General features: G+C 36.6%; 1 protein-coding gene and 1 long non-coding RNA gene across 2 annotated transcripts in view; one reads left to right on the top strand and one right to left on the bottom strand.

The window, feature by feature from the left end:
* The window catches only part of LOC101738328 (N-alpha-acetyltransferase 15, NatA auxiliary subunit), a 113,543-nt gene that overhangs the window by 47,957 nt on the left and 53,415 nt on the right, over positions 1 to 12,171 (top strand). The window lies entirely within an intron of this gene.
* Positions 4,509 to 7,323, bottom strand: LOC134200091 (uncharacterized). The gene is made up of 3 exons (XR_009974848.1): positions 7,097 to 7,323; positions 6,219 to 6,800; positions 4,509 to 6,008 (listed from the first exon to the last, which is right to left on the bottom strand). It is a non-coding gene; the product is annotated as an uncharacterized LOC134200091 (long non-coding RNA).

Raw genomic sequence — 12,171 nt, 5'->3', positions numbered from 1 at the left:
TAATCAAGATACGCAAGTTGTCGGCACGTACTAAGAAAATCGTTTTCTAGAAAAATCCAAGCACCTTGTCTCTACTTGGGCTTTTGCAAACTCTTAGATGTTGAAGATTAAATATTTATTCTTAAATTGTATTTAATAAACGGGAGTATAGAAATGAGGTAATTTGATTTTACACTCCTTTTTTGGACAACAGCCATGGAAGTTAATCTGTCGTTTAATTATTATTATTATTTTATATTTGTTCCCTATTTGCTGTTAGCCTAAGAGGCTATTCCGGCTACACCCGGACGTGTGTTTTTTATCAGTAATCTATCAGGAAACACAGGTATAAATATTGTAACACAGTAATTTTATATGCAAATAAATGTTAAAGTCTTTGTTATTATTCAAATTGAATTTCGTATTCACATGATCTTTCATTTAATATTGAAAATAATACAAAAGTAGACCTCTTTAATCTTGTTTCGATTCAGATAAGTTTTATTTGATTCGGGATCAAAATCATTTAATTGGATTGTAGTAAGCAATAAAGTTAAAGGTCGATCGGCTATTGTGTAATGCGGCTGATTGAATCGAGTCGTTTCGGACACGGAAATTTGAATTATGTGAATGTGAATTATGCTAAGTGAAAATTTAATAAAAACGTAAAATGTTTTTTTCGTGCAATTAAACTTAAGATTTTATTTGTATGCGGATTTACAAAGGTGATTGATCGAAAATAAACCATGCTGTTTGCCATTTAGATAGGTGAATGTCTTAATGGCAAACAACATAGTCTGTTGTAATCAAATTGACAAAAAAATATCATGAGCTCGTATTGTGGTGAGTGTTTGGGTAATTCTTGGAAATACACTTGAGTTTTTTGTCAATTGATGAAAACGTATATAAAAAAACCAGTTATGCCAGATGCCAGTTATTATGTACTGATTAAATCAAACTATGTTAAAAGGCTTTGCTTGGATTGAGTTACATTCTGAATGAGTAAAGGCACGGTCTTCGTGTAAGCTTTATTTTTTGCTATTAATATAATAATTCTTGAATCCGATGTGTGGTGTATTATGAACATATAGTGGTCCTACTGGTCTATTCCTGCGAAGAAGCAGTCGTTTCGTTTTAACAGGTCAGATAGCGGTTATAGTAATACAGTGAGGATTGATACGTGTCTCACTTATAGGTGATGTTTTGCATTTATATCGTCATGTCCATAGGCTTCGGTAGCTATATTTTTTATTGCTTAGATGGGTGGACGATCTCACAGCCCACCCGGTGTTAAGTGGTTACTGGAGCCCATTGACATCCACAACGTAAATGCGCCACCCACCTTGAGATATAAGTTCTAAGGTCTCAAGTATAGTTACAACGGCTGCCCCACCCTTCATTCAAAACGAAACACATTAGTGCTTCACGGTAGAAATAGGCAGGGTAGTGGTACCCACCCGCGCGGCCTCACAAGAGGTCCTACCACCAGTAATTACGCAAATTATAATTTTGCGGGTTTCATTTTTATTACACGATGTTATTCCTTCACCATGGAAATCAATCGCGAACATTTGTTGAGTACGTATTTCATTAGAAAAATTGGTACCCGCCTGAGATTCGAACACCGGTGCATCGTTCAACACGAATGCACCGGACGTCTTATCCGTTAGGCCACGACGACTTCATATAATAAAAGGTGAGCAGTAAGTCGTGAGCTCCTAGCCGAAATCCATCTAGCAGCCAATAATAATAAGCTGTAATACAACGTCCATTTAAATAATGAATATTAGAGCAATGCTTCACGGCATACTTATTAAATGTATGTAGTTTCCTAAAAAACCCGCCACAAAATAGTAAATTGAACTAAAAATTAATTTAATTTTACTTTTTATTCTGTACACACTGGTCAGTGTCCTCCTCCTCGCGTCGTTTTCCTCATTACTGAGGGTCGAGACTCCCCCGCTGCATCAGTTTCTCCCATACGATCCCCTCCATCTGCCGCAATCCTTTGCTTCATGAAGGGTCAGGGTATTAAGAGTGAAATTATTTTATCATAGCCAACGGTCTTTTAATCGTGTGCCATTATTAAGTCAATAATAAAACATTCTGTTACATACAAACGAACATACCCTATTAGCGTATTAAAAATAAACTAAGTTTTGTATATCATCTTTTCTCATTAGATTATATCAGTTCGTTGATGCATTTGAAACTAAACTTATGATTTAATTATAACTGCATTAGACACGACCAGGGCTTCGAAGCGTGCATTTTCATACGATTATACTTATAAGTATTGTATACCTCGATAAACCTTTGTAGAACATGACACGACGAGGTCGTTGCCTTTTATATACGTATAAGAGACAATGAAACTTTACGAATTTTATACGAATAAATCTGACCTTCTTTACCATGAATTTAATTCGATCCTTTTCAAGACCTGTGTAAGAAATTTCATCGGAATGTACTTACTATACATCGGAGATCTTTGGCCTTTGATTGAGAGTGAGCTGAGAATTTTTCTACATGTTTTTTTTATTGCTTAGATGGGTGGACGGGCTCACAGCCCACCTGGTGTTAAGTGGTTACTGGAGCCCATAGACATCTACGACGTAAATGCGCCACTCACCTTGAGATATCAGTTCTAAAATCTCAGTATAGTTACAACGGCTGCCCCGCCCTTCAAACCGAAACGCATCACTGCTTCACGGCTGAAATGCAGGGCGGTGGTACCTACCCGCGTGGACTCACAAGAGGTCCTACCACCAGTAAAAATGTACTCGTACTGTCGAGTGGGATCCATATCATCGGTTCAAATTATACACAAAAATCTTAACATACTAAGATTTAATAAATAAAGTTACTAGCCCTAGCCAACAGTATGCCTTACGTTGTTAGTTGATCACGCGAAATTTTGATTTGTTACATGATCGAAGTTCGGAACTAGTCAGACCAGTTCAACAAGTTGTACTAAACATTGTAAATACGTGTGTTTACGTGCATGTTTCTGAACACAATATAAAAAACAAGAAAATAAAAAATGTGGAGGTAATCATTTATTAAACTTCGATGTTAACTGGTATTCACTTCAACTATTGTCCTCATTTGCAATTCCAATATTAACAGATAAGTAACCATGATCCAAAACGTTCACGATAATACGTAGGCGCATAAAGCGATACTCGCGTATTTTAAGTAACAGTAAGACAAGACAAGACAAGACTGTCCATACTCTGCCTTCGCCACGCACTCGAGTACTTCGGTCATCTTGCTCGGAAAGCACCCAACAGCTTAGAGAAACTATTCGTGACAGGGAAGATCGAGGGGAAGAGACCGCGCGGGCGCAGTCCGACAAGGTGGTTCGATCAAATCCGCACCACACTAGAGATGCCATTCCACGAAGCCCTTCATGCGGCCAATGATCGGAGGCGCTGGAGGACAAGGAATAAAATCCTATCGAAATATAATAATTGTCTGACCCTCAGTAGTGAGGAAACGACGCGAGGAATATTATTATAGTAATATTTATTAATTATACTCGTGGGTATGGCGTATTTCAAACCCGCATCGCTAGGAACCACCAAGCTGCTTATTTCTAGCGCAGTTTTACGTTCCGGCTTGAAGAATAGGAGGGACAGTCGTTATGTGCTGATATTTCGATCTCGCGTCTCAAAATGAGTGGTGGAATTCACATAGTGATTTCTTAGGGCTCCAGTAACCACTTAACACTACGTGGTCTCGTTCCCTCACCTACGCTATAAATAATTAAGCAATTAACTATTTGTAAGGTAAAAAATGTATTTATGTTGTTGAAATTCAAAAAAAAGCTCCACGTTATGCATATGCGAAATAGTATGTCAATATATTGCAGTTGTCTTAAAAGTGGTTATTTTACTGTTTGTCTATTCGTGGTAATAATATTTGTCTCTCTTGACTTGTTTTGAAGATGAAATATTTATCTTTAAATTGCATTTAATTAACGGGAGTATAGAAATGAGTTAATTTGATTTTACACTCCTTTTTTGGACAACAGCCATGGAAGTTAATGTGTCGTTTCATTATTATTATTATTATTATTTTATATTTGTTCCCTATTTGCTGTTAGCCTAAGAGGCTATTCCGGCTACACCCGGACGTGTGTTTTTTTATTTTAAATTATTGATTCAACTTACCTTTCAGTAATCTATCAGGAAACAGAGATATAAATATTGTAAGACAGTAATTTTATATGCAAATAAATGTTAAAGTCTTTGTGTTATTATTCAAACTGAATTTCGTATTCATGATCTTTCATTTAATTTTGAAAATAATACAAAAGTAGACACCTTTAATCTTGTTTCGATTCAGATAAGTTTTATTTGATTCGGGATCAAAATCATTTAATTGGATTGTAGTAAGCAATAAAGTTAAAGGTCGATCGGCTATTGTGTAATGCGGCTGATTGAATCGAGTCGTTTCGGACACGGAAATTTGAATTATGTGAATGTGAATTATGCTAAGTGAAAATTTAATAAAAACGTAAAATGTTTTTTTCGTGCAATTAAACTTAAGATTTTATTTGTATGCGGATTTACAAAGGTGATTGATCGAAAATAAACCATGCTGTTTGCCATTTAGATAGGTGAATGTCTTAATGGCAAACAACATAGTCTGTTGTAATCAAATTGACAAAAAAAATATCATGAGCTCGTATTGTGGTGAGTGTTTGGGTAATTCTTGGAAATACACTTGTGTTTTTTGTCAATTGATGAAAACGTATATAATAAAAAAACAATAATACTCAGAAAGTTGGGCGTCTACGATACCAGCTTCATTATGTACTATTCAAATCTAATTATGTTAAAAGGCTTTGTTTGGATTGAGTTACATTCTGAATGAGTAAAGGCACGGTCTTCGTGTAAGCTTTATATTTTGCTATTAATATAATTTTTGAATCCGATGTGTGGTGTATTATGAACATATAGCAGTCATGCTGGTCCATTCCTGCAAAGAAGCAGTCGTTTCGTTTTAACAGGTCAGATAGCGGTTATAGTAATACAGTGAGGATTGATACGTGTCTCACTTATAGGTGATGTTTGGCATTTATATCGTCATGTCCATAGGTTTCGGTAGCTATATTTTTCTTTTTTTTATTGCTTAGATGGGTGGACGATCTCACAGCCCACCCGGTGTTAAGTGGTTACTGGAGCCCATTGACATCCACAACGTATATGCGCCACCCACCTTGAGATATAAGTTCTAAGGTCTCAAGTATAGTTACAACGGCTGCCCCACCCTTCATTCAAACCGAAACACATTAGTGCTTCACGGTAGAAATAGGCAGGGCGGTGGTACCTACCCGCGCGGCCTCACAAGAGGTCCTACCACCAGTAATTACGCAAATTATAATTTTGCGCGTTTCATTTTTATTACACGATGTTATTCCTTCACCATGGAAATCAATCGCGAACATTTATTGAGTACGTATTTCATTAGAAAAATTGGTACCCGCCTGAGATTCGAACACCGGTGCATCGTACAACACGAATGCACCGGACGTCTTATCCGTCAGGCCACGACGACTTCATATAATAAAAGGTGAGCAGTAAGTCGTGAGCTCCTAGCCGAAATCCGTCTAGCAGTCAATAATATTAAGCTGTAATACAACGTCCATTTAAATAATGAATATTAGAGCAATGTTTCACGGCACACTTATTAAATGTATGTATTTTACTAAAAAACCTGCAACAAAATAGTAAATTGAACTAAAAATTAATTTTATTTTACTTTTTATTCTGTACATACTGGTCAGGGTATTAAGAGTGAAATTATTGTATCATAGCCTTCGATCAACAATAGTAACTAGATAAAGGGATACGTACAAAATTAAAGCAAAAACTGTCCGCGTGAATATATACTTATATAGCTACATTCGTTTACTAACAAACGGAGAAAAAAGTTTTGAAACACTTTTACTTTCAAACTAATAACAACTATGGCACCTAGTAATAAAGTCACAAATCTCCAAAACATTATCTAATACTTACCTATTTCTGCCGTGAAGCAGTAATGCGTTTCGGTTTGAAGGGTGGGGCAGCCGTTGTGACTATACTGAGACCTTAGAACTATATCTCAAGGTGTGTGGCGCATTTACGTTGTAGATGTCTATGGGCTCCAGTAACCACTTAACACCAGGTGGGCTGTGAGCTCGTCCACACATCTAAGCAATAAAAAAAAAAAAAAAAAAAAAAACTTACGATCATTCGTCACATAAAACGAGCAAAGCAATAAATTACTCCTGTCACTTACCAATAAAAAGACATATTTTAAACAACTTTTAATGTTAAATCAATCTTAAAGTGCAACAAATAAAGTAACTTTTCCCTTAATTGCTCTGAGAACGAACATCGTTTTGCTTTATTTATTTTTGCTTCTTGAAATGCCGATTTCTATTTACTACAGGAGGTAAGGGAGTCGCGCCTAACACTAAAATAATTTATTAATGAATTAAAGTAAAAGTTTAGTTGTTTACTTTTTATGTTTTGGAAATGTATGTTTGTTAGTATCTATACATTACTTATTATTTTATTAGCGTTACGTTTTTGTGTAATATATATTTTTAAGTTTTCGCGACCAGTGCACATAATAAAACAACGTTTAAACGGTTTCAAGCGTGGTATTTTTATTACAATGTTTCGGCCACATTTCAGTAGCCGTGAGCACGGAAGGCAAAGATGTCCAGTGTCAATAAGCGGAGTTCTTAGCTGGCTTATAAAAGTCATCTCTTGTTTCTCTGGCGACAATCGAGATCTATTCTGCACACGTGATTGCTAGGAAAGCTAAAATAAAAATGGAAAGCCAAGTATCTAATGAGAGTCCAACAAACAGACACAAAAGCAGCATTAACCAATATTAACCAACTAATTTTGAAGTGCTGCTAACAAATTTTAAAAAATTATTGCAACACAAATCTACTCCATGCATTTACTGTTCTGTTAAGCAAAAGTTTGTCCATGTGTTGGCCGAGCCTTGGCCAACATTTGTAGCGGTGGTTAAAAATCGGTAATTTTGTTCAAAATTTAATATTATTTATAAGTTTAAAGCTTACAATATAGTTTATACTTCATGTACTTACAGAAAGTAAGATACTCCGGCCGTTAAATTGCTTTTTCGGGCCTTATTTTTGCAACTTTTGAATACACACTGCGGTATTGTGAGACGGGTTGACATTGGCTGTGTTTGAAGTGAACTAAACAAAATAAGAGCTCACATTTCAAGTGCGCTGTTATTTGACGAGACGGATTTTATGCACCGACCCGAAATCTAGTTACTATTGTTGATCGAAGATCATAGCCATCGATCGGTCTTTGAATCGTGTGCCTTTATTAAGTCAATAATAAAACATTCTGTTACATACAAACGAACATACTCTAAGCTAATAAAAGCGTATTAAAAATAAACTAAGTATATCATCTTCTTTCATTAGATTATATCAGTTCGTTGATGCATTTGAAACTAAACTTATGATTTAATTATAACTGCATTAGACACGACCAGGGCTTCGAAGCGTGCATTTTCATACGATTATACTTATAAGTATTGTATACCTCGATAAACCTTTGTAGAACATGACAGGACGAGGTCGTTGCCTTTTATATTCGTATAAGAGACAATGAAACTTTACGAATTTTATACGAATAAATCTGACCTTCTTTACCATGAATTTAATTCGATCCTTTTCAAGACCTGTGTAAGAAATTTCATCGGAATGTATTTACTATACATCGGAGATCTTTGGTCTTTGATTGAGAGTGAGCTGAGAATTTTTCTACATGTTTTTTTTCTATTGCTTAGATGGGTGGACGAGCTCACAGCTGGTGTTAAGTGGTTACTGGAGCCCATAGACATCTACGACGTAAATGCGCCACCCACCTTGAGATATCAGTTCTAAGATCTCAGCGTAGTTACAACGGCTGCCCCGCCCTTCAAACCGAAACGCATCACTGCTTCACGGCTGAAATGCAGGGCGGTGGTACCTACCCGCGTGGACTCACAAGAGGTCCTACCACCAGTAAAAATGTACTCGTACTGTCGAGTGGGATCCATATCATCGGTTCAAATTATACACAAAAATCTTAACATACTAAGATTTAATAAATAAAGTTACTAGCCCTAGCCAACAGTATGCCTTACGTTGTTAGTTGATCACGCGAAATTTTGATTTGTTACATGATCGAAGTTCGGAACTAGTCAGACCAGTTCAACAAGTTGTACTAAACATTGTAAATACGTGTGTTTACGTGCATGTTTCTGAACACAATATAAAAAACAAGAAAATAAAAAATGTGGAGGTAATCATTTATTAAACTTCGATGTTAACTGGTATTCACTTCAACTATTGTCCTCATTTGCAATTCCAATATTAACAGATAAGTAACCATGATCCAAAACGTTCACGATAATACGTAGGCGCATAAAGCGATACTCGCGTATTTTAAGTAACAGTAAGACAAGACAAGACAAGACTGTCCATACTCTGCCTTCGCCACGCACTCGAGTACTTCGGTCATCTTGCTCGGAAAGCACCCAACAGCTTAGAGAAACTATTCGTGACAGGGAAGATCGAGGGGAAGAGACCGCGCGGGCGCAGTCCGACAAGGTGGTTCGATCAAATCCGCACCACACTAGAGATGCCATTCCACGAAGCCCTTCATGCGGCCAATGATCGGAGGCGCTGGAGGACAAGGAATAAAATCCTATCGAAATATAATAATTGTCTGACCCTCAGTAGTGAGGAAACGACGCGAGGAATATTATTATAGTAATATTTATTAATTATACTCGTGGGTATGGCGTATTTCAAACCCGCATCGCTAGGAACCACCAAGCTGCTTATTTCTAGCGCAGTTTTACGTTCCGGCTTGAAGAATAGGAGGGACAGTCGTTATGTGCTGATATTTCGATCTCGCGTCTCAAAATGAGTGGTGGAATTCACATAGTGATTTCTTAGGGCTCCAGTAACCACTTAACACTACGTGGTCTCGTTCCCTCACCTACGCTATAAATAATTAAGCAATTAACTATTTGTAAGGTAAAAAATGTATTTATGTTGTTGAAATTCAAAAAAAAGCTCCACGTTATGCATATGCGAAATAGTATGTCAATATATTGCAGTTGTCTTAAAAGTGGTTATTTTACTGTTTGTCTATTCGTGGTAATAATATTTGTCTCTCTTGACTTGTTTTGATCGTACTGGCGTTGAGTTATTGCATCATAATGTTTGTATAATGGGATAATCGTGTTATCCTTTTACAGACGACTTTCCATAATAAAAATATAGATTTGCACAATAAGAATATTTGCTAACTCTGCGGGAGGAATGCTACGAATGCATTTATAAAGACTTAGATAATGTTTACTTAAAGTAAAATGAAACGATCTTTAATTGAAAACGTTTTTCTTTTTCAAATCTGATCGTTTTCTTTTAAAATTCTACAGTTTAGAGAACATAGTTAATTAATATACTACTATTATTACATAAAAAGTAACCTGTGTTTTATCGAATGCGTTATGCTTCGTTGTTTTTCACGCATTTAAGACAGTGTAAAAAACTGCCTTGACCTAACCTTACTTGGAGACCTTTATTCCACCCTAGTTTTTGCGTGGGAGCAACACTCAACGCGACTTATAAGGACCGCCGGAATTCATGACGGGAACGAACAAAAGCTGTTATTCAAAATTCTTAAAAGAATGCGTCCATTTAATATTATGTCATTTTTATAGTACTTAATAAATGTGACTTTGTTCCTAAGCAAAAAAGCAGTCCGCCATAAAATAATGTAAAGGTGAAAAACAAATTCACTTCAAACCTGTTATAGATTATCTACGATTTCATAATTTTAATATTAATAAAACAACAATAAACATAATGCCTTTGGAATTCGTGATCATAATGTTGCGGGCTCACTTTTATCTTAACACAACGCAACGTTCAATATTCGTCTTAAGGTGATCTCGGTCACGAAGATAGAACAGGTCAATTGGATTCTACGGTCAGCGAAGCGTGCCATGGATCTAGAACACGGATGCCCCGGGGGTCAGACGCCGTGAACTTGACCTCTAGAATTCCGACGTTTCGGTTGTTTAAGCCCCGCAGTCTACAATAACGGTGCTTTAAAACTAGCTGTTAGTTATTCAACAGTATATTTAGGTAGGTGTTAGAGGTTTTTTTAAATGACCTCGACGATTCTGCGGTGGGCAACGTAGCGTGTTGTTAATCTGGCACATGGATAGATTGGTGTCGTGATGTTGACCTTAAGTTAACCATAAGTGATTGTGTAGAAACTTAGAGAATTAATTTTTCCTAAAAAAAACTTCCAAATGCCGAGTCTTGTATTCTCTAGATTAGGTCGGTAATATGTGGCTTACCGAACCTAGTAGAGACTTGATGCGTTTTAAACATTGAACTTGACCGCGGATGCGTCCGGGCGCTGGTCAACCTTCTCCAAGCGCGCAGCAATTTAGCTATGATTTTGAAACCGCATCGTCTGGTCACCGACTGGTTAATGATCTTGATCTCTGCCGTTCCAAGTTTATGTTGCCGATGATGTTGTGCAACTAATGTCGGTTGCACGTTGATTATGTAAGAAGCCTCTTCGTATTTTAGTGTTTACTCGTCCTTTGTTAAATATAAGCTTGCAATGATGCTTTAATATCAAATTCTTAAAATTAATTTAGAAACCGCTCTGCTCATTGCCATTTTAAGTCTTCGCTTTTGAGGAAAAGCATTAAAAGATTATTAAAAAAACTGGATTTGTTTGCACTACTGTTATTAGCGGTCCATCTCTAAAATTGATGGACCGAATTATTTCGATAAAAATCTGTTTTCTTGGCAACGGCTAGTCTATACTAATATTATAAAGAGGAAAGATTTGTTTGTTTGTTTGTTTCGAATAGGCTCCGAAACTACTGGACCGATTTAAAAAATTCTTTTCCCATTAGAAGCCGACATTGTCCCTGATGAACATAGGCTACTTTTTTTTATTTTTTTTTTTTATTTTTTTTTTTTGGTTTCATGTGTGTTTTAATGTTTCCGAAGCGAAGCGAGGGCGGGTCGCTATATTATATAAGTTTGGCATCGTATAAGGAATTCGTAATAGAATTCTGTCTGTGCATAGAAGATACATTAGATCGTTTTGAAACTTTCAGTCTAAGGAGAGACTTCGATTCTCTCTATGTTCTGTACCGTATGTTCCATGGGGAGTACTCTGAGGAATTGTGAGATTTTGAAATGATCCCACTATCTCGCTTTTACTATCGCACCGCCCGCCACCGGTGTAGAGGTCATCCATACTACCTAGAACCATTTCGTTCGTTCACAGTGAATTTCCAGAGATCGTTTCTTCCACGTAACATCCGGCTATGGAATGAACTCTCCTCTACGGTGTTTCCCAAGCGCTATGACATGCTCTCCTCCAAACTTCTTCAAATGAAGTTTACGGAGAGTACTCCGCTGATGTACATGAGCGACGATAATCACTCACCATCAAAAACAAAAACAGAAATAATATCTATTACTGGTTTTTTTTATGGTGAGTGAGATACAACAAAACATCGGATTTCAGTAAACATCGGCTTACTGACCCCGAAAAATCAATTTTCATTTCGAATGTCTGATTAGGTATTGCACAAAAAGTTGAGAGAGAACTGGATATTGATGAATGAAACTTTTATGTTTAAAAGCCTTGCATAATTAATGGTGGTAGGGGTATCTTGTTAGTCCACACGGGTAGGTAACCTGCCCATTTCTTCTGTGAAGGAGTAATGCAACTTAGACTTATATTTCCAGATCACTTTTTATACACACTACCACTTTACATAAGTTGGGTACAAGACCACTTTACATAAGTTGGGTTGTGAGCTCGTCCACCCATCTTAGCAATAAAAAAGTGATAGTTTTTCAAAGGTAAGAAATATGAAACTAGATCCGATTTTCATAATAAATTTTTTCAAAGTGGTGTACATGAAATTTTGCGCGTTCCAGATTAACTATATAGATAAACTATTAATCATAAATTACTGCTAGTATCATCTTCAATCAGTAATATGACATCTGATAGGTAAAGCACATATAAATTTTCATTTCTCTGTGCAAACCGTAAAGCATGTGTTCAATCGTTGCCAATCTCTACCAACGACCCGTGTGACACA

Source organism: Bombyx mori, chromosome 14 (genome assembly GCF_030269925.1).
Source record: "Bombyx mori chromosome 14, ASM3026992v2".
Classification (NCBI taxonomy): domain Eukaryota; kingdom Metazoa; phylum Arthropoda; class Insecta; order Lepidoptera; family Bombycidae; genus Bombyx; species Bombyx mori.
This window is presented reverse-complemented; position numbering and strand designations above follow the sequence as displayed.